The sequence below is a fragment of the Desmodus rotundus genome, chromosome 2 (assembly GCF_022682495.2).
Source record: "Desmodus rotundus isolate HL8 chromosome 2, HLdesRot8A.1, whole genome shotgun sequence".
NCBI classification, from domain to species: Eukaryota; Metazoa; Chordata; class Mammalia; order Chiroptera; family Phyllostomidae; genus Desmodus; species Desmodus rotundus.
The window spans coordinates 138,458,154-138,481,914 of NC_071388.1; the positions used below are offsets into that span (position 1 = coordinate 138,458,154).

The following is a 23,761-nucleotide window of genomic DNA, read 5'->3' on the forward strand; positions in this document are numbered from 1 at the left end:
GTATCTTTAATTGACTACCTACGCAAGTAAATAAGAGAAATTGTAGATTCTTGGTCTTAATAGATAGCACACATGGATGGCAATCTTTCACAGAACCTTTGCAAAAGCTGATGGCTGAAATACTGAAATGACTTTAAAGTGTATAAACAAAATGTGAAAAAAGTGCTACTTTACTAAGAAAAAGCTTTCCTAATGCAAATTCATGCATTTTTCTTAACTATTTTGAATTAATTCTGATCTTAGGAGAGAAACATTATTTCCAGCAAAAACAGGTAGCATTTGAGAAACTAAAGGCTCTAAATTACAGGCTAGTAACCAAAAAAATCTTAAAATACCCATTTAAAAATCTCTCACCTGTGCCACAGAAAGGGTAAACTTTGGTATGTCCTTTTTTTTATCAGCAGTAACACAATTATCAAGAACTACAGTAACCATCACCCCTGACAACAGGCATAGGCGTTGTTGCAGGAACAACATCAAGACAAGGAGGTAAATTACACCAAGACGTGCTGCATCCTCAAACTCACTCCAGAATTTCCGGGAGGGTTAATTTCCAATATAAGCATTGTGTCTATTCCTAGAAGTTATCAAAATTCACACAGGGAGCTTGGGTCTCCCTGGATAGGTTCCCTGCTGTGAGTCATCTGCAGAGCCTCCAGATCCCATTTCTCTCTCTGCACCAGCGTCTCACCACAACCGAGGGTGATCGCCACCCCGCTACACATCTAGTGTCATTAGGTCTCCCTGAGTTCGTCCGGGATTCGTCCAAGGGACGGCAGGGAGGCCGCCAGACAGAAGGATCCCGCCTGTTTTCTGGCCTGCCCGGCCTAGACGAGCCTGTCCCCCCTCTTCCCGCGTTACCGGTCTCCAAAGCCTTGCATTCTCCCCCTTTTATTTCGCCTTTCGCCGCTGGTGCCCCTGGTAATTGTCCTGACGCCAGCCTAACCCACGTTACCTCTCACAGAAAAGCCTGCCCTTACGAGGGCAGTGCGAAGATCTAGGGACCGCGGGAAGGATCCACAGGCTCGCCTCGCGTGTATTCCGACTCGCTTCACCAGGTCCTACCAATGGTACACCACTACTCCCGGCATGCCCTGCGCAAGCTTAGCCTCTCTCTCCCACCCCGCCTATCTCCCGCCCCAACACGTGACCTCTTTTTGCCTCCGTCCACGCCCACTTCCGTTCCTCCACTTTCTCTTAGGAGGGAGGAGGGGATTGAGGGTGTAAAGAGTAGCGACTTCCTCCTACTCCTCGCCCCCGCCTCTCTACCCCCTGCTACAATGTCTTCCGGGTCGCGAGAGCCTCGAAGCCTTCTGGGAAATCATCTCATTTTCTCCCCTCCCCCTTCTCCTGCTTTCAACCAACCAGCCTCCCGTCAGAGAGGGACATGCGCAGTGAGTACCTCCCGTCTCTTCTACCCGAACCCCCCCTCCCCCCAAGCAGAGAGACCCCAGCAGCAGCAGCAGCTGATGATGAAGAGAGAGGCAGTGGCAGAGGGGGGGCACCTTTTATTTCTATTTTTAAAGGGACAGGACACTAATTTTACCCCACTTCAACCTTGAATTGAGGGGGGTGGGGGGAAGGCGGCTGAGTTCCTTCCCCCACCCTCCAGCCCCGAGACCTGAGAGGGGGATTGAGCCTGAGAGAGAAGGAGAAGGAGTTTCTTCTTCTTCGAAAACCCTCGTCCACGACTCCTACCCCTTCACCCCTCCAGTAGCCTCCCTCCCGAGCCCCCTCCACCCTCCTCCTCTTTGGCCGTGAGAGGAGAGAAAGAGACCTAAAGCCTCTTAGCAACACAGACCCTTCTTTGCTGCTGCTGCTGTTGCTGTTGCTGCTGCTGCTGCTACTGCTGCTTGGCCCTGGCTGGAGACATCTCACTACACCCAGGAGCAGCCACTTCCCCACTCTCCTCCTCCTTCCCTCCTCCTCCACTCCCCCCCTTTATTACCCTTTGTGTCATCCTCCACAGCTCCAGGGAAGGCACTCCAAAGTGGGGGGCAGGAAAGGTAAGTGTGTCTGTGGGGGCTTTATTGCCTTCCTCTGGCTCTGACTTTAACTCCGGGGCAACAGCAGCACCAAACCATATACGCAGTGTAGCTCCGGGGTGAGGAGGGGGTGGTACTGGAGGGGGGGGCGGGTGAAGGAGGGGTTGCAGTGGGGAGGGGTGTGTGAGGTGTGTGCCCATCCTGTCAGAGGAGGAAGGGCACGTTTGTTTTTATTTGCTCTTGTCAAAAGTGGTTTCTCTTCTTCAGCTAACATCTGATTGTGTCTTGCTCCAGTGGGAGAGAATACAAAAACAACCCCCTCCTTCCTCCAATAAGGCGCCAGGGAAAGAGACAGAAAGAGGCACACTTTCTAGATGTCACTTAAAAAATTTCAATTGGAGAGCTATTTACCTATTTCCCCAAGAAAAGCTCCACTGCATTTGTTTCTGAGTGGGAAAATGTCGGGGTCTGGATTGTATTGGAACTGCTTATCCATTTGTAGACCTGAGTGTTTTCCCCTTTTTGGTTCTGTATGTGATTTGGATATGGACTTAAGTGTTGGAACAGACTTGTTTGGTTTTGCTTTCCGGGTTAATTTTTTCTTTTTTCGTTTTCTCTGACCTGCATAGAAATATTTAAATTTTTAGTTGATAGAGGCCTTTGGTTAGGTTTTCACTTGTATTACTGCTTTTTTTGTTAAATGTTTGATTGCTGTATCACCACAGAAAGTTCAAAGCTTATAATGCTTAAAGTTTAAATACCATTGGTATTGTCTCTACCCACATACGTTCCTAATATTTTCCATAAGATAAGAATGTTAGCTATTTCATAATTAATCTGGGTATTTTTCTAATCTTTGTAACTTGCCTGAACAAGTAATCCCCATTGAAAACTTTATGTTGTTCTGGCTTCATGGAAGGCCAAACCTCTCCATCAATAGTTTGCTGGATTGGTACCACTTTCAGTTTTAACTGAATTATTTATTTACTGTTGTAAATTGAGAGGAGTTTCTCATCTCTTGGGGTACTGAACCAAATTCCTCACTATATGTGCAGGGGGGCATATTTCTAAAATGTGTTCTCCTGACTCAAAAAAATAATGAAGTAGTTGGTATATTCATGGTAGTTATTTATAAATTGAAAGATGAATCCAGATTTAGGCTTATAGAGTAACAATCTTGATAAAAATCACTATTCTCTCTTTTTACATGACATTTTCTTAGTGAAATGGCTTTCAAATTCAGTGCTGCATTTTATTTCGCAAAAGCTAGAAAGTATGTTTCTGATGTAGGCCTTTTATTAGGTCTTGCATGAGAGAGTGGTATTTTGTTTCGTACATACATTTCTTTATGCTTTCCTTGAAGATGGATGCAACACATATACACACACATTCTCTCTCTCTCTCTCTCTCTCTCTTTCTGTGTGTATATCTCACACCCTTTTTTGTTACTGCATTGGTATCTGTGATCCCATAATTTATATCATCAAAAAATATTTTTCTGTAAAGCAGCAATTTTGTGATCAGACTGGCAATATGAAAATAGCAATTTGATCAACTAGAAAGGATTGAAGAAAAATCTAGAAGGATGTTTGACATAAATATGATAAAGACATAATACTTTTAATTTTTTATTATCTTGATAATAAAGCCAAAACATAATACACTTATATTTTAGTGGCAGAAAAGCATTGCATATGTAGAAATTTGTCCTGTAAAATTTTAATTATCAACTCTGTGCTAAAGCAGACATTTGCACACAGGGAAAAAAAGCTGTGTAGCAGTAAACAATATGGTCTTATTTCTCTCCTTTCTGTTTTAAATTTGAACAGTTCCTTGCATTTCTCTGAGGTATAAATGGTGCACTTAAGCAGAAATCTGTGCCAAGTTCAAGTTTTTCTTCCAATATCAATACTATTTCAGGTCTACCTACATTTTCTTATTCTTCCCTTAATACCTCAGCAACCTTAAGAGATAGAAAGTAGAACTTAGTGAAGAAATCAATTTTAAGGAAAGCAAATTGTGTGAATATTTGGGGTGGTGGTTGCCCAACTGAGTGAAAATGTACACTTTTGAGCATAGTACCTCCATTTACTTTGTATCTGTTTTCCTTTGAAAACATTCTTTATCCTACCACCCCCAGGGTTCCCCTATGTGGTTTGAAGATTCCAGACTTCCTGTAGGTTGAGTAATTATTTACATTTAGAAAAACCTTTAATTTTTATTATGCCTTGTTTTTTAAGTATACAGATATATTTTAGGGTTGTAATTTTCAGCAAGGTGATATCTTGCAGGTCACTTTATCCAACTCTTCATTTTCCATATTGCTGAAGTTCAAGAGATTGAGGAACTTGCCCAGGGTTCCAAGGCCTAAATGTGGGTGGAACATGGACCAGAGAACTCAGGTCTCTTGACATTCACTCTGCTACACTGTATCACTTTCCTTTATCAGAAATGAAACTATCATCACAATTCTGTGTATGGCACTTAAGGGTTTTATATGGAGGCACATTCTTCAAAGAATATTAAGGTAAATAGCTTTAAAGACATAATTTTATCCATTTATAATAGAATAATTTGTTGTTAGTTTCTTTTAAAGAGGTGGATTATAACTATTTTGGGAATTATTTCAGCTTCCCCTAATGCTTATATTTCCCCTTACACTTCCAATTAATCAGTAAATACTACTCTTACTCTTGTATTAAGGACCCGTATATATAAGGAAAATGCATATTGTATTATAAATGTTTATTTGTGAGTCTTGCTTTATGAATTACTTTGGACCAAAGATTTTTTTTTTAAGATTTAATTTATTTATTTTTAGAGAGAGGGGAAGGGAAGGAGACAGACATGAAAAGAGACATCAGTGTGTGGTTGCCTCTCACATGGTCCCCAGTAGGGACCTGGCCCACAACCCAGGCATGTGCCCTGACCTGGAATTTAACCAGCAGCCTTTTGGTTTGTAGGCTGACTCTCAATCCACTGAGCCAGCCATACCAGGAAGGGCATGAACCAAAGAATTTTGTCTTGTTAGCATTTATATCCCTTACAACACAGTGTCTCCTGCACAGTAGGCCTTACTGGTTATTTGTCATAATTGATATTAGGCATATTTGAATTTCTTTATTCCCATTTGTAGGATTCTTTCCGTTTCCTCATTTTTCCTCTGCTCCTTGCTACAATTTCTTCAGTGCCATGAATTTTATTTTTTACCATGAATTTTATTTTTTAATTTTCACTGTGGCTTTCACTTTTTCTAATAACCAAATTAAATCCTGTGAACAATATAGTACTCAAAATAAGTAAAAATATAATCCTCCTAATTCTGGTACAGGATACAATTTGACAAGAGTGATTTATTTTAAATGAGAAGATCAAAAAAATTCCAATTAAAAATATACTAGCAAATGTTCAGGATACACTTAAATTTCATTTCACTGATTGACAGGTGCAGTAGGTTGTCAGAATGATTAGGCAGCTTTTACCAGCTCTATAAGGCAACTGTTACTTAGGTGACATGTTTCCCTGACTTTGTTTTTTTGGTCCTTACCCAGACAATTATCAACTTTCCAGTTTTCTATGGATATGAAGATTTACTCCTAGTCATCAGTGGGACCCAATGAAGTCAGCCAGAAAACCTATGTCCAACTTATGTATCTTTGCAAACTTGTCTGGATTTTGAATGTATATATGCAAAACATATTGTACTTAGCTATTAATCATTAAACATCGCTTGGATATCTATTGTCTGTCAGGCACTGTACTAGGCACCTGACAAGGATGGTTCCTACAGTTAATGTGAAGAGATAGCATAATTGTATTCCAGAAGTGTATTCGTCATATCTTTGTTTTAATGTTTCTACTTAAATGAATTTTATATAACTAAACAGATACTGTTAGGTAGAAAAATGCATGTTTAAAAAGGATATTGCTGTATTTTATTAAAACAGAAAAATATAAAGTAAAATTTTCCACTTAATACTGTATTCTGGGGATTTCTATTCTGTATATCATTCACTAATTTAGACCATGAAAATAGTCTATGTGACTATCACTGCTATAGTATTTTATTGTTATATACTTTCACTTGAAGATGTCCAGAACTATTCATTTAAGTATCTCTTATTAAATAATTACCCCCCCAAAAACCCAGAGTTTCCCAACTTAAACTTTTTTTCTCAAAAGTAACTTTTTTCTTTTTATATCTCATATAACAGGTTATTTTTCATGATTCATTGGCAAACATTGTACGTTATCATTTTGAGCACTTAGTTATTTTCTATCATATCTATCATAGTTTAAGCTGACAGAACGATTTAATTATCATGGAGTAATTATAGTATACACTATTTAGAAGTTTTGGAACTTTTAATGGGTACTAGATATATTCCTCCGAGATATTCATAAGAAATTTCCCAGTTCTAATTCTAAGTTAGTTGCAATTTTTAATCTTCGTTTTGTGATACAGTTTCTGTAACTTCAGTAAAATGAGTTGGAAGTATCTTAGTTGATGGTTGTTTCAAAAACAAAGAATACTACTGCCTTGTTTCCTGTCATGGCTTTCCTATGTAATCTGAAAGTATTAGAGAGAAAGAGATTTCCTGAATTTTCTTTGCCCTCTTAAGTATACCTTTTGGAATAATACTGATTCACAATTTAAAAGAAAGAGGAGATCCCCTGCTTGCACTGTATCTTGTGAAGGTAAATAGGCTTTTGAGAATCAATTCTTATCTCTTTCATATTGGTTTTAATTTTCTATTTTAGTAATGATCATAATTATCATTTATTATTAGTGCCTAGCACTGTGATAAATATATCAACCCCAGTCATTACAATGGCCTTGGTGAACTTGGTAACATTGTCCTTATATTACAAATGAGGAAACCTATTACTCACAGAACAGCATTCAACATTCTATTAATATAGCAGCAAAATACTTCCTGACACTTTTTTTGTTTAAGATTTTATTTATTTTTAGAGAGAGGGGAAGGAAGGGGGAAAGAGAGGGAGAGAAACATCAATGTGTGGTTGCCTCTCACACACCCCACACTGGGCATATGCCCTGACTGGGAATCAATCCAACAGGCCACCCTTTGGTTCTCAGGCCAGCACTCTGTCCACAGAGCCACACCAGCCATGCTCCCTGACACTTTCTGATTCAAAACAAAGTCGCAATAAAGAGTTACCGTCCGTAAGTACTCTGGAAAACATTAGTAAAGTCATGGCCCCAGTAGCTTATTGATTGAGGAATGGAAAATTTCTAAAAGTTTTCAAGGACAAAAAAACCAATTCTTTGTAAGGAACATAGATGCAGACCAGTGTGCAACTTGAAATAAAATATCCATAAAGTCAGTCTTCTCTTTGTATGGCAAAATGATACTTAGGCCTTTTACATATTAAACTTCCTTTATCTTGCATGGAGTTAACATTTAGCATTTTACTATATGAAATTTGGAGGTTCCAACAATTCATGATCCAATGAATATTTACTGTAAAAATTTTTATATACCTCTGTTGATAGGTGCAAAACCTATCAACAGAGGGGGGTTTACATTGCCTAGTGCTTTGGTGTGTATAAACATTCCTTCTGAATGTTCTTTCTTGTAATATTTTTATAATAGGATTAAGTTTAATGTACTTTTTTCTTTAGTACTACTTAAAGTCTGAAATATTTTTAGTATTAGGATGTACAATTTGTTGGATTCTTAAGATGCCATTATTATTATATGGTTCTTTAAAGCAGCTACTGAATTGAAATACTTTTTTGACCCAGCCAACCAGAGTTGACTTTTACATCCTTTGCTTTTAGGAGGAAAGAATAATTTTTAAAAATTCTATTTTATTAATCAAGTAACTTTCATATCCATCCTAAGTAGATATACAATCATCCTATATGCTTAAAATGACTATTATCCTATAAGTGTGATGCCAAGACATTAGGACTAATAGAGTTTGGAAATATTTTTGAACAGTAAAGAACTTTTCTGTGTCATCTACTAGACTTCATAAAAGAAAGTTTATAACAAATGTGGTTTCTTGCTTTTAAAAACAATCTGAATAGTTGATGAGATATAATGTTTATGGTCCCAAATAATTTCCTTAGATAATCTGAAGGTAATTCAGTTAAAAGTAAAGATTGTAACTCATCAGCATTTTCTTTTTGAGGTATTTCTATATTATGTAAGATTTCAGAAATTAGAATGACTGAGTATAACTCTTTAAAGAAACAAAGTGAGAACCAGGCTTAACATGGATTAAGGTTTATCTTCTAATCCAGCTGGACATAATGGAAAAGAAAATAACTAATGATATCAATGATATCATTCCTGGTGAAAAGCATATACTTCATTCAAGAGTTAGTTGTGACTAACTCTGATTTGAGTCCTCATTTTAGCTGACCTATATAACCTTTTCTTAGAGAACTTGTAATTAAATTGTGTCATTGAGTAATTTGTTAGGATGTATTGTTTTAAAGGACTAAAGTGAGTAGTTATCAGCTGTGCAGTGGAGAAAAGTCTGTTCATCTATGTTTCACCGAGTTCTTTGCCTACCAACCAAGATTCCACCAACGAAAGGAAACATTTATGTATAGTATGAGTGTTACAGCTTACATTCTTGTGTTGCCTTTTCTTTTTTTCTAACTTAATGTCTGTATCTCAGAAGTTAAAAGTTTGCCTAAATTGTTTCATAAGGTTGACCAAGTATAAAATTATTTTTAGATTTAATCTTGTATTCAAAACTATTGTTTTCTATATACAACTTAAATCCAGAAGTTGACTTAATCTGTTGACCATTCATTAACTTCATCCATACACTCTTAACATTACTAGTACCTAAAAACAGTAATCTAGGGTGTATATACAAACACTCACTGATGCGGGGGGACAGAAGTTTTTGCATTCAACAGAAGAAAGTATTGATTTTTAAATAGCTTCCTTGGGCTATACTGATCTGAAAAGCAGCCGCATGTAAGATGAAAAGGATTTTTATTTAGTTGGAAAGTTAAATGTAAAGTTTATCATTAATTAATATTAAGCAATATCAAAATATTTAGAAAGTCAAATACATGTTCCAGCAATGACAGAAATTTAGAGCCTATTTTTTACCATTATTCCAAAATCATTTCCCTTCATCCACATTCGTCACACAGGAGTTTGTGCTGAAGGATTTCTTGGCCATTTTAGAGACTGTAATCTAGTTAAAAGGTTTGTTTATGCTTCCCATCTCTGTTCTGCTGATGGCATTAGAATGCAGGCCAGCGCCAGACATCTAACTGTTTATAACATTCAAACTTAAATTAAAGCTACAGTGTTCAGTTCACTATATCTCAGAAAGTTCATACTAGCTGCAAATATCACCAGTAATGATGGCAATGATTTTGTGTAGCCATAGGTTTTCTATATCACGCCACTCTTTATGAATACTTTTTTCCCCATCTAGGAAGTATTGACATTTAATTGTTTCATGGCAGTCTAAAAATAAGCTTATCTTCTGCTAGAAATAGTAAAGCATTTCCTTTAACAATTTCATTTGGTAATAAAAACCTAATAGTTTATATTATTGCATATCTTATTTAAATGGTCCCAGATTAGTTTTTGTAAGATTAGTAAATTCTGTAGAAGGTGTTAGTTTGCTATCCAATTAATGTGACTTCTATTTCTAGTTTGAAGAACATAGCAATGTGGTGCATATTAGAAAACAAAACCATGACATTACTCTAATATTCCTCTATGTATGAGAGGAAACTAGACCCATATAATAATAGATTTTAATATTTTTTAAAGATTTTATTTATTTATTTTTAGAGAGGGGAAGGGAGAGAGAAACATCAATATGTGGTTGCCTCTCACACACCCCCTACTGGAGACCTGGCCTGCAACCCAGGCGTGTGCCCTGACTGGGAATGGAACCTGTGACCCTTTGGTTCTCAGTCCAGTGCTCAATCCCCTGAGCCACACCAGCCAGGGCCATACTTTAATCTTATGTTGCTTTTCTAGTCTGCTGCTCCTGCTGTTTGTGGTTTCTGTATTGTAAACATTTTGGTAAAATTTTAAAAGCTCTTTCTTTTTAAAGCTGTTAAAAATTCTTTAAAAAGATTTCTTCATCAACTTCTCTGTTCTTGTACAAGTTACCTCAGTGAGTCAGAATATGAATAGTTTAAATTTTCTAATTAGTAGGCAAATTTGCTATATTATATTGCTTTTTCTTTTTATAAAAATAAATTTAGTTTTTCTTAATTTTATACTTTGATTTATTAAATGTGTGCATTCTTTATATACATATTTTTTATTTGAAATACAAATTTATAGGAGTTTTAAGCATTTTAGGAAAGATCAACAATCATTAAATTGAATATTTGCTAAAACCCTTTTAATTTTAATTAAGAAATATTACAATGGAAAAATTTACTCATATTGTTGGGCACTGAAATTATCTGTTACTTTGGAATCTTGTAAGGCGGAAAATTAAGACATACTATCTATAGTATCTGAACATAGAAATTGACAACAACCATGCAAGATTTGGATTTGTAGGCTAAAAACATGGAAAGACCTCTAAAACAAGCTAAATTGAAAACAAGGCACAAAATAATATGTATAGTATGATTGCATTTTGGTAAAAAAATATACATACAGATAATATATATGTGTGTTTATATTGTATATAACATTTTATGCTGTATATACATTTATTTGTAAAATAAAAAGTGTATAAAATGTATACCTTGCACATGTCTTGGTTCTGGGCCACATCCCCAATAGGGGGCGTGTAAGAGGCAACCACACATTGATGTTTCTCTTCCTCTCTTCCTCCCTTCCCCTGTGTCTATAAGTAAATAAAAAATCTTTTAAGAAGTATATATACACATTATATTTATGTAAATATAGTAAAAAAAGTTCTGGAAAATATGTACCCAATTATGTCCTTGGATTACAGATAGTATGTATATGGAATGCTTGAAGACTGAGGAACTTTTATTGTTTTGTATACTGAAGCGTTACTTGGATTTATTTTTAACTATAAATTTATATTCATGCAGTAATATTATAATGGAAAAATATACTTACATAATAAAGAAATGAGAAATAGAATGACCCAGGAAAATTATAGTCCTAGCTCCTAATTGTTACGTGAATATATCTCTTCAATACCCTGAAGAGAATTGAGTATTGGCTAGTAATCATCATAACTTGATACAGAATAAAGACTGTTAGACTGATGTAATCTTCTTAACCAACAGGGTGAAAAGCCTAGTCAATTGAAGGAGGAACAATGGATATCCTGGTTTTTAAATATTTTGCTTCTTATTGCAAAATACATTTTTCACTATCCTGGGAAAGTGTAGACTAGTGCAGTAGTGTTGTGGAATGTCAATCAAAGTGGTGGGTGTTAAGTCGGTTTCAGTCTGAGATATGATATAATATATGGGCCTAAGCTGGACTTCTATTATTTTAATCATTGATCCAAATTATCATGTGCTTATTCAAAATACAGATGGCGCAGTCACTTACCGTTTTTATAATGTTTTCTATATCCAGGTTATTGGTTTGAATAGAGGACAAAAATAAAACAGGTTTTAAGGTTAAGTTCCTTTAAAAAAAAGTGACTGGAATATGTACTTGAAAAACACTTTGTAAAATAACATCAAACTGAGTATGTAAATATGCACAGTAAAGAAACAATTAGAATTCTGTAGAGTTAATCTCAGTGGGCTTCCTGAGAGGACATGAATTAATCAGAGTTTAGGTTGAGGAGAAAGCCTAGGTTGGCACAGATGAGACTAATTCAAGTGAGGCCAAACCTTCCAATAGAATGATGGGATGAGTATATTTATTTTTACTAGTTTAAAAGCTAGGAATAAAATTCAGCGTAACCTGTCAAAGTGGTTAGAAATAATATACCTAGCCTTATGTTTTCAAAACTTTATTTTCCAGGAAGCAGGTCAAAAAAGAAATAGGAAGAACACTTGCATAAAATAAGAAAGGGAATAATTCTTTGCAATTATGACTGGAAAAATCTGTTGGAGTCTCAAACAAGGGTATTCTGAATATGAGATGAAAATATTATAGTTAAAATAGGAAAGTTTTATCCAAGGATACCAAGGTTATTTTTCCTTTTATAATTAAAATTCATACCCAGGTTGGTCCCTAGGACTAGTAGTAAATAGTACATAATTAAAACTATAAATAAATTCTAGAAATTACAAAAAGATACAGCTTATGTTTTCTTCATTTATGTCTTAATTGCATCTAATTTATTTCCAGCTGGCCTTGTCATGTAAATTATCCAATCTATCTCTACCATTATGAATTGAACGTTTTTCCCTGAAAAATAGTTTATAGAGTTCTATCAAGTGGGTCTGTATTTTGTTTTTATCTGAAAAGTCATAATGATTTTTTTTAAGAAAACTATACAGGGATCATTGACTCAGTGTTCTGTCTCTGTCCCCCTTCCCCCTCTTCTCTAACTAGTGGTTTGCCAGTGTCTTTTTTTCAACAAATATATGTTGATGCCTATTGTGTCCTCAATAGAATAGTGACCAAAAATACACATAGGTCTTCTTGATCTTCCGAACTTATATCCTAGAGCTAAAGAAGGGTATTAATCAAATAATCATGTAAATAAATGCGAAGTTGGAACTGTTACAATTGCTATAGAGAGGTACATGGTATTCAAAATGAGGGATTTTAGAAGGATAATTTGACCAATCACTGGGATCAAGGGCAGCTCATTCTTTTCTTTTTTTCCCTTCCCTTCCCTTCCCTTTCCTTTTCTCTCCTCCTCTCTTCTCTGTTTCTTTTCTTTCTTTCTTTCTTTCTTTTTTTTTTTTTTTTGAAGCAATGTTTGGTTAGCTGAAATCTTGATGAATTAGAGTTAATTTGATCAAGAGGGAGAAAACAGTATTCGGGAAGGAAGAAACAGGGTACAAAGGCTGTGAGTGGAGAGAGAGCATGGTACTTAACACTAAATTAAGGTCAAAGTGGCAGAAGTTAAGAACTATAGATCCATGGGAAAGGTGATATGGAGTTATGTAGGAGCTAAACTATGGGATGTTTATAGGCCAAGATTGTTTTTTATCTTTAGGGTTAATATTTAAACTTAGACTGATGTTCTTAATGCTCAGCACAAATGTTTTCTACTAATAAAAGTTTCAGGAGTTCATTTTTATTTCAGTTTAAAATTCATAAAACAGATAAGGGGTGGTAAACATACAATACAGTGTACAACAAATGTGTTGTAGAATTGTGCACTTGATAGCTGTATAATTTTGTTAACCATTGTCACCCCAATAAATTCAATAAAAAGGAAAAAATAACTAACTTAATAAATCTAGCACAAATAAAATAAAATTCATAGTTTTTTCCCATAGAATCATTGTTACGGTGATGAGATCTCATAACACCTCTTTAATACTGATAAGAATGGAAAATAGTGAATTTAGCATTCACACATTGAATGTTCTGAATCTAGGGTATATTGTCAATGTTATTAGAAAAAATTTGTTAATATTCTTTTAAGAAGAATAGAATTGCAAAATGATAGCAATACAATGCCAATTTTTAGAGTAAATCATATACTCAGAAGTAACTATAAATTACTAAGTTATATTAAGTATTATTAGCCTTGAAAATATTGATGGATCTCACAAGACCAATGAAGAAACTTAGTTTTTAATTCAGCATAACATTACCAATAAAATATCTTTATTTCATTGTGATCTTTAACTCTTAAACCTCTTTGAATCCAATTTCTGTTTGCATTAGGTAATAAACAATAACAAGTTTTAAGAAATGCAGCAAATATTAAGACCATTATAAAAAATGTATTATAAATTGAATTTTATTAAGACCAGAATATCACAAAGGTTCATTAAATTGTAAGGAAGAAGTAAAATATATGCATTAATTAGAGAGGGTGCATCACTTTACTGTTGGTTGAATTCTGTCACTACATCTAAATCACCTGATATTGAACTTAACTTTCTGGCATATTTAGGTATGGCAGACTGTGCTTTTAAAGCAGATTGGTATCTAAAATTAAAAATGATGGAATGAGTTTAGTGATTATTTATTCACTTACTTGCTTTTTTATTTATTTATAAAACATTCTAAGTGAGTATCACCAGCATTGATTTATTTTTTATGCAGTGTCTTGTAGACCCTGATGATTCATAGGCCATAAGTGTTTTGGAACCTTATTAGTGTTTGAAAAGACAGTTTACTAAATTTATCTAATGACTAACGGGTCAGGGTACCTTCTGAATAGAAAGGAAGATTCACTTGGGAATTATTCAGGGATTGAATTTTTCCCTCTGTTTTATAGATTACTACTTGTCTTTCTATGGAAGTGTATTCCAAAGATCCCTAGTACTGTGCTAAGTTAACAGGTATGATTTCCACTTCCCTCTATAAACTTCCTTTATCAAATAAAGCTTAGAAAAAATGATTGTGATTAAAGAATACTGGAAAGATTTTGTACTACAGTAGTAATCACTAACGTTTATTGCGTGCTTACCTTGTGCCACTCAGCATGCTAAGCATTTTTAATCCTCTGAACCAGAAAAAAATATTTTGAGGGACACATACTTCAGGAAGTTTTTCTTCCTGGTACTAGACTGCTTATAAGCACCTATGCAAAAGCTTCTGTTAAGAATGTAAAAGTAAGACAAATAATGTTTTTGTTGTTCCAACCCTACAACTTTGGGAAGGTAAGGTTATGAGATGTATTCTTAAAATTACATATAATAGTATGTTTCTATACTCTTCTAACCACAGTATTCACAGATGATCAACAATAAGTGTTATACCCTTTTCATCAATAGGGAATAATCTTTAGAGCTTTAGAGACATTTCTGGGTTTGAGAACTGACTTCATTTACTGTACTGAAAACTGTAGCATACAGCCTTTGGTGAGCTATTAAGGTTCTGAGCTTTAGTTTATTTGTAAAATTGGTATAGTGATGTATTTCTCATAGTTTTAATTGATAAATGATAGAGTGCATAGGAAGTTCTAGCATGTTGTGGACACTCACTAAAACTTTGCTTCCTTTTCTTTCTCTGGTTTTATTGCTCTGCTTCTGTTATTAGGAAAAAACCTTTCAGAGTCTTTGTGAAATTATATATGCACTAATATTTTAATGTTTTCTCTTTTTTTAAATTATCCATTACTCCTAAAACTATTTAAAAACTTTCCTGAAATTCTGCAGATGAGGACCAGATTTATTTCATCTTTTTGCTTTCCTCCACATTGCTAATAAAATGGGCACCTATAACCTATGAATTCATGTATTAGAGAAATTTGAAGAAATTATCATACTTATTTGTTAATGTAAATATTCTACCTAAAACTTAGTGCTTTTGATAATCCCTGTTAAGTAAAATAACATGTAAATAGGTTTTTTTCCTTTTTCTTAGTTTCCCAACATTAAATAGGCAGTATTACAAAAATAACATGTAAATAGGTTTTTTTCCTTTTTCTTAGTTTCCCAACATTAAATAGGCAGTATTACAAAAAAGTTAAGAGGCCACACTCCAGAGCCAGACTGTCGGGATTTATTTATTTTTTAATATGATTATCTTTTTTAAAATTAATTTTATTGGGGCTGACAGTGGTTAATAAGATTATATAGGTTTTAAGTGTAAAATTCTATGATATGGACTCGATTTAAATTCCTACTCTTACTAGCTATGTGACATTCTGTGCTTTAATTTGCTCATTAGTAAAATAGGTATAATAATTGCACTCACCTTGGGTTATTAAATATATGTATCTTTTAAAAATACCTGCAACGTACCAAATGTCATAAAAGTGTTAACTGTTATAGTATTATGTGTATTATCTGTATATTAGTTGTAATATAGAAAGTATAGTGATTAATATATTTTGTAAGTATCTAACTTGGTAACTTTTTTTGGAACAATAATACAAATTTAGTTTAATTTATAGTTTCTTGAAAAATATGTCAGACTTTTATGTAGCATTTTACATTTGCCAACGTCTTTATTTATTTATTTATTTATTTATTAATCTTACTGTTCAGTGATAGTGGGAAAAACATTTCTATTGTTTCCCATAAAGAAATTGAGACATACAGAAAGTTCAGGACCTTTTAAAGCATGACAGTAGAAAAGTCAGTGGAAAAACTAAAACTGAATTTGAAATATTTCATGTGCCAGTATGTTGAGCCAAGCTATCTCAAATTCTTATTAAGTATTCAAACAACAAACTTATTAGTTGGCAAAATAAATGTTAACTTTCATTGGCTGTTTCCTTTAGATGTATCCCCTTAGTTCAGGTTGATTCACTGAAAGAGTATGTGAAAAAATTGTTTTAAATAGGATTAGAGTAATTAAAGTTAAGTATTAGCCTACTATCCCTTAGGACATTTTAGGGTTAAGTATGTTGTTTTTAGTTATCAACTGGCTTCTCTTCACATTTGATGAACTAGATCAAAAATTCCTTCCCTATATTTCATGTAATCAGTACTATATAGAATATGGGTTCATTTTATATATAATAGGTAAATGTGGGTGAATAAAATAGGTGAACAGGTGAATATGGGTAATTTTCAGAGTCAACCTAGAAGCTTAACCATCATTCTTAATATTTGGTTTCAGTGAAAAGTGATTCCATGTTTCAAAGAATAAAGTATTATACAGTGGACTTTTGAAAAGCATAGGATTCTAAGAACAGTATCTATATTTTTATAAACACATATTAGAGAAAGAATTAAAATAGATGTTTATTTTTATTACAGATATTGCATGCTGTCTATAATTCATCAGTTTAAGAATATGATGAATAATTTGGTTGGGATCTGGAAAATAAATGATGATGACTAAAAGACTCAGAGAATCATTTCTGTAAGAGAATTGTAAATGGTTTCTTAAATAATTGATACGAGAGTATCTAATTTCTAATTTGTAATTACTGTTCATAGTTGCTTAGACAGTAGGATTATTATATAAAATAACTTTTATGAATTTTTGTTTCAAAAATAACAGAGCTTAAAATTTAATATTCCAGTCTGAACATTTGTAAACATTTATGGGGATTTTCCCATAAGTGCCATTTTTATTTTAAAAAACTAAAAGATAATTCTATATGTGTTTAAAATAGCAAGCTATTGACTCAAAGACAATACTCTTGGTATTTTCCACATGAAATAATGTTTAAATTTTGTAAACAAGTTCTACAGAATGTTTCAGTCCCCCTTCTCTCTCTCTCTCTCTCTCTCTCTCTCTCTCGTTATTTTCATATATTCATTGTGCTGATGAGAGGCATAGACTCAGGGAACCTAATCACCTAATAACCCAGTTTGAAACTTAAATTATTTTGTAAATCCTGATGTGATTAAACCATTTTAAATTTTCCTAAAAAATACCAAGTTACATTTAAATAGTATTTTTTAAAGTTATAGCTTATGAAAACAATTATCCTCTTTAATGTCCATTGTTGTAGACATTTTAAGCTATTATTAAAGCTACCTTCAACTGCTAAGATACATCAAATCCTGACTCAAGGGAATACTAATATTTTCATAAGCAGGAATTTTTTTCAAAGAAGAAAAAACATACATTGTGTATATGTATTCATATTATATATGCATTTAGGTAAAAAGAATCCTCTAAGACTCAAGAAGCAGTCTCAGGTTTTTCCTGGTGGTAGAGAGTATCATAAGTATTTATTAGTTCACTTATTTGTTCTACAAATAGTAACTATTTGCTATGAGCCAGATATTCAGCAATAATTAAGATGGTCAGGGAACATGGAGCTTAAAGAGTGGTAGACATTACAAAGAATAAACAGTTTTTTCTGGGACTTAGAGAATGGAGATATAAATTCAGTTCTAAGTCAGATATTTCTAGGTGATAATAGTAAAGTCATGTAATTTTCATCCTTTCAATTTTATTGATGAGGGACTAGAGACCCAGAAAAGGTAAATTGTTTATCCAAGGTCATATAGCAAGTGGTATATCTAGGACCCAGTTCCCCTGCCCCCTCTACATACATTTGCTACTTGATTAAAGCAGGAAGCTGAAAGAAAAGAAAGTAAGCAAGGTGCCTAGAAAGTTGGACTAGCCACTTTGGATTTGAATTACAGTAGTTAATGTAATATGAGAAATTGTACTTTTGAAACTTATTTATTCATGATTGTTTTATTTGAATTTCTTTAAAATTTTCTTTGATTCTCCTTTATCAAATAGTCTTTCAGGGTTTTGCCAAATCCATATTTGCACACAAAAAAATTTAAAGTTCCATGCCACTGGAAGTCATGTATGTTGGTGCTATGTTTCTGAAGTTCTTATATACTATAACTTATCAGTGCTATTTTTTTTTCCTCAGTTAAAGAAAGTTGTTTCCTTTAATTATATTGACTAAGCTACAGTGTACTTGTTGCAGGAAAGAAAGAAAAACAGGATGATGGAACATTAAAAGACAATTTTTCCTGGATTGTTTTGATCTAACATGGATTTGAAATACTATTGCTGTAGATTAATCCTTGATATAGCTGATAAAAGACCATAATAAATTTTAAAGAGTATTCTGATCACATACGAAGTTTTGAATAAACTGATAAACATACAGATCTATAAGAAAGTTACATGATTTTATGTTTGTTTCCATTATAATTTTTGTAATTGATATTCCCTGTTACTGTTTAAATTCCTTTAGGGTAACAGAAAATTTGAATTTTATTTTTTTAAAGGGTTTTAAGTAGTAAAACTAAATATATATCCTAGTGACTTAGTTTTACTCAGGGACAATGAAGCACGTAAGTAAATAAACTGTTTGAAAGTATAGTCTGTAAAGCTAGATGTAGTAACATCAGAAAACATCCCGCCTACAATGCATGTAGCAAAGGAGAAAGATGGTATAACAGAATACAAAGAAAAATAATAGCTAGGAGTTGAAAACACCAATTCTGCTTTATGACCTTAGATCTGTCTTCTTAGAAATAGTGATACTATATCTTTTTCCAGATATAATATGATATGAACATATTTTAATTTATAAGAAAGCATTTCTGAAATTTTAATCAGAAACTTAATTAGAAAGTATTTTACACATAGAAACTCCATTTGCATCTCAGTTCTGAATATATTTTATTGAGTTACTAGTGCATATTCTTTAATTTTACTATCTTTGAAATTAGTGTATAGAGTCTATATGAAAATAATATGTAGAGTAAGGAATTTTATATGTAAAAATGATATCATTATCTGAGTATCAATTAGGCACAAGAATACTGGCCTGTCAGTTACATTTCAAAATACTTGATACTGGTTTGAGCAGAGGCTATTGTTCCTCATTTAGTAAAAAGGAATCCAGTGGCCTATAGTACTGGCTGTTGTCCAGTTTGAATAAATTTCATGTCCATTAAACCTGAGCATCTAGCATATGGACAGAGTTCAGTATCCAGCTGTAAGAGCCTCTATTTTTATATTTCTGTGATCTAATTAAATAAGTCTAACAGTTAATTTGATGTATATTTAATGGTACTCATTGTTGAAATTCTGATAATTAGACAAATATAATTGCTACAAATGACAAATGTTGATTCTATTTGTTCAAACTGCAATATTAGTTTTGATAACAATTTATCTTTAACATATACATATATATCCATTAATTTATTAATTGCTTACCCCATCCTGAACAATTTTACATGTTAAAGCATTACTTTTTGTTTTTGCAGAACATTTCTTCTCGTAGGTCTAAGATACGGTTCTAGTGAATGCATATTTTAATCTGAAACTTTGAGTCTAAGGCTCCCTGTATTGATATGTTTTATAAGGTTTTTTTTTAATCTTCACCTGAGGATATGTTTACTGATTTTTAGAATGAGATGAAGAGGGAGAGAGAGCGAGAGACAGAGAGACCCATCGATGTGAGAGAGAAGCATTGCTCAGTTGCTACCCGTACATGCCCAGACTGATATCTAATCCACAACCTAAGGTATGTGCTTTGACGGGATTGAACCCGCAGCCTTATGGTGTACAGGACAACATTCCCACCAACTGAGCCACCAGGCCTGGATTCTTATATTGGTATTTTTAAAAGTTCCTCAAATGCCCTGATTGGCACAACTGAGTGGGTTGGACATTGTCCTGGAAAAGGGAAGGTCGAAGGTTCGAATCCCAGTCAGGGCACTTGCCTGGGTTGCAGACCTGGTCCCCAATGGGGGTGTGTGAGAGGCATTCTCCCTCTCTTTTACCCTCCCTTCCCCTCTTCTCTAAAAAAAAAATAAATAAAATCTTTTTAAAAAGAAAAAGTTCCTCAGAGGATGCTAAAGTTCAGTCAGTTTTGAGAATTAATGTTCTAGGGCTAAGATCTACTGTGTAAAAATTTGAGGGTGCTAGAGGGCTGAAGTCACTGCAAAATGTGGACTCTGACTGTTTGGGGAGTGACACTAGAGTATGATGAGAAATTCCTGTGAGTTTGGCTTCTGGATCCTCAGCTCTAGTTGCTAAGACTAGAGCAGGCAGCTGAGAGCGCTCATCCTGCCTCAGCCCAGGGGAGAATTAGAAGAAGGGCATTCTGACTGACCAGGGGAAATTGAAGTGAGTTTAGAAGTTTCAGGAAAGTAGTATTAAAAGTAGCAGATTATATAGCCATTCACATCCTGAAGTGCTTTGAAATGGACCTCCAGAAGAGCCCCTACTCTGCCATCATGGAAGTCTTTCTTAGGGACAGAGATGAGAACCGGGTATTAACAAATTCCTGTTTAACAGCTCCCCCCCTTGTCCCAGCATGCACATACAACCTGTGCACCTCATACCCACTGCCACCCTGTTATTCTTAAAAGGCTACACATGTTTTGATGCAGAAATTGATTACTGGGGCAAAAGAAGACTTTGTCTTGTCTCCACTGCTTTTCTTTTTGTTTCTTTCTACCTATCTTCTTCCCAAAAGAATAAACAAAAAACTTAATACCTATTGGCTTGCATGTGAACTTTCTTAAGATTAGACTTTCTCCTTAGAGTTTAAGAACACGGAAATGTACACTTTGAAATCTCACAGGGTAGTGTAGTCTTTTACCAAGTTAAATGTGTCTTTATCCTTTCCCCTATTTCACAGTGAGTGAGAGTAACAAGGATAGAAGTGAGCCATAGCTCACTTCCTGGTTTGCTGGTTACCTTTTATTGTGAAGAGAGACGTAAAGATGTGTACAGAAGTACTGTTAGCCTGCTAAACCTCCGGTGAGCAGTGTAGTTGAAGACAAGTGATTAGCAGATAGTATTCTTATTTTAAAAAGATGTCAAATTTCCTTTTTATAAGAATTTATGTGGGTAAAAATAGTAAACACTATTATGATAAATGTTATTAGGTGGGTATTACTATGGTTCAGAAAACATGCTTTTCTTTCTTTTCTACATAATAGTGATTAGAATGACTAAATAAACTGGTGAACAAGACTGCTGCATTAAAAGTTCAGTAGTTGTACATCTCTACCCTTTCCTGGCAGTTTTTTCCTACCATTTGTTTTCAGTGTGTATGTAGCACTTTAAAGTTACATCTTCCTTTACATGATTGATGAGAAGTATATACTTCTATGAGGAAGAAAGGGGTTTAGGACTTAAGAGATAAAACATTTCTCATACCTATGAGTAAGCTACAGGGAACTTCAAGTAAAAGGCCAAGAGCCTTTTTTTTTTTTTTTTAATGCCCTTGGATGCCTAAAGATATTTAGACCAGCCTTTCAAATACAAGGAAAGTTTTTAAAATTTTACATTATCAAGGGCAATTACATTATTTATAAAAATTGGCTATACAGTTCCCCTAAAATCTACATTAAATAAAGAGTGAAATAAAATTTATTGTAACAAATTTGGGAAGATGAAAGAGTAACAACAAAAAAGCTACAAGTACAGTAAATAAGAAAAGTTGCAGATCTCAAAATCTCTTGGAAAGAAAACAGTGAAGTTGATAAAGTTTCCAAGCTAGCATTTGATAGTTTTATAAAAATTTCAGGGTGACTGCTTCTAAAGCTTTAAAAAAAGAAGAAAAGAAAAGGAGACCAGACTAGTAGTGCTAAAAGAAATCCTATTAAGTCATGGGAATCCCGTTCTTGGTCAGGAATTTTCTTACTGGGGCATCAGGGTTTCTGAAGGCAGTGTGACTTTTAATTTACCCTGTTTGGGGTCTTGGCTTCCCTTAAGAACTTGATAAAATCACTGGACTCTTGAGGGAGTATGTCTATGAAAAATTCTATATGCCCTTGTTTACATATCTGGGGATTCATGAACCATGTGAAGGCTAATAATTAACCCCTAGACCACCAGCATCAGAATCACCTGAGGTGCCTGTTAAAATGCAGAATACTGGACTCTGTATACCTCAAGCCTCCGTATTAGAATATCTAGTGACCTGAGTTTTGGAATCTGCATTTTAACAAGCATTTTCACATGATTCTTCTGTTTACTACTGAAGTTTAAGAATCACTGCTCTAGGACATTATGTATTGTACCAGTTCTACCCGTGGCCTTGAAACAAGATTTTTAATGATACTTAACCATATGTTGGTTACCTACTAAGTATCAGTTAGGGGCTATTAATATTAATGAGCACCAGGATCATAAAGAAATGTAGTTATTTTTACTGTGTTGAGCATCATTTTACTGAAAAATGTTATGAAAAATAAACACTTTAGATCCTAGGTCTGTGGGTATATATGGCATACAAATTAGGACAAATTTAACATATTTCTAGTCTTAGTAAAATATATTTATTTGCTCTAAAAATATATCTACAGTTACTCAAGTGTTTAATGGATATCATACTGGTATTTCCAATGATAGCTGGTTGAAAGTACTGCCAACTCAAAATAACTGAAATTGGATTCAGTGTGAATTTTGGAAAAGCATGACTTATGGGATTGTTTTAAAATATATGCAGCTTTACTTCAAATGAGATATGCACTGTCTTTAAGAAGAGTAGTCTCTATATCTAAATTAATCAGCCTTATTTATAATTTACATATTAAGTAGTGGTATGTAAATTAGTGTTGCTAAAACAGTTTAAAGACTGCTTGAAAATAGTATGTAAAATCTGACCAAACAGTTCCTTCCAAATATAGTTATGATCTTAATTTACTTTTGCTGGTTTCCTTCATTAGATAAATTCAGGGTTGAACTTTAGACTAAAAGGTCCTGCCATTATCTCATTTCAAATTATTGAATCTGAATTAATCGCTAGCTAGTACACCCATGTAGCTGAACTATTTAGTATTAGTGCATACACACTTTCGTACCGTGGCACTAGAAGACAGGTTATAAGTTCAGTACTCTTAGGACTTTCTGTTTAAACGCAGAAGAAAAACTTAACCTCAGCAAGAATTATACCATATATTTTAGTCAACTTTCTCATCAAACATGTTGTTGGGAGTTAAGGAAAACCAGGTAAAATAATATAAATTGCTCAGGAAAGAATCTTTTTTGCTAAGAGGAGAAAATAATTACAAGGTGATAAGTGGGTAAGTCAGAAATACCATTTTTGTATGAGGAAAAATACTTGTGCTATTGTTATATTACTTATTAAAATAAAAGGACCTGTTAACATTCATCTGTATTTCTTTCCTAAAAGCAAATACAGTAAATATTACTATGGAAAATCTGTTTTTTCCTAAGGTACTTTCCTTATTTCTGGAAAATACCCTATGAAATGTTTTTATGCATCCTGTGGTAATCCACATTTGCATAAAATAAGTTTAGATAATTATTTCTACAGAGATTAAAATTTAGTTGGTGATTTTCTCACTGTTTTATTTTTGACTA

At 33.9% G+C, this 23,761-nt stretch overlaps 2 protein-coding genes across 15 annotated transcripts in view; one reads left to right on the top strand and one right to left on the bottom strand.

The window, feature by feature from the left end:
- The window catches only part of ORC4 (origin recognition complex subunit 4), a 64,972-nt gene extending 62,862 nt beyond the window's left edge, over nt 1-2,110 (bottom strand). For 3 of the 4 annotated variants that reach the window (XM_024569679.3, XM_045203081.2, XM_045203080.2), the window contains exon 1: nt 956-1,103. The gene's annotated coding sequence lies outside the window, so the exon portion shown is untranslated. Of the gene's footprint in view, nt 1-955; nt 1,104-1,948 lie in introns of those variants that run through there. The other variant, XM_045203083.3, reaches the window with a different exon arrangement.
- Nucleotides 1,354-23,761, top strand: part of MBD5 (methyl-CpG binding domain protein 5) — a 429,916-nt gene continuing 407,508 nt past the window's right edge. For 10 of the 11 annotated variants that reach the window (XM_071220654.1, XM_053918640.2, XM_071220650.1 and 7 more), the window contains exon 1: nt 1,406-2,006. The gene's annotated coding sequence lies outside the window, so the exon portion shown is untranslated. The other variant, XM_071220653.1, reaches the window with a different exon arrangement.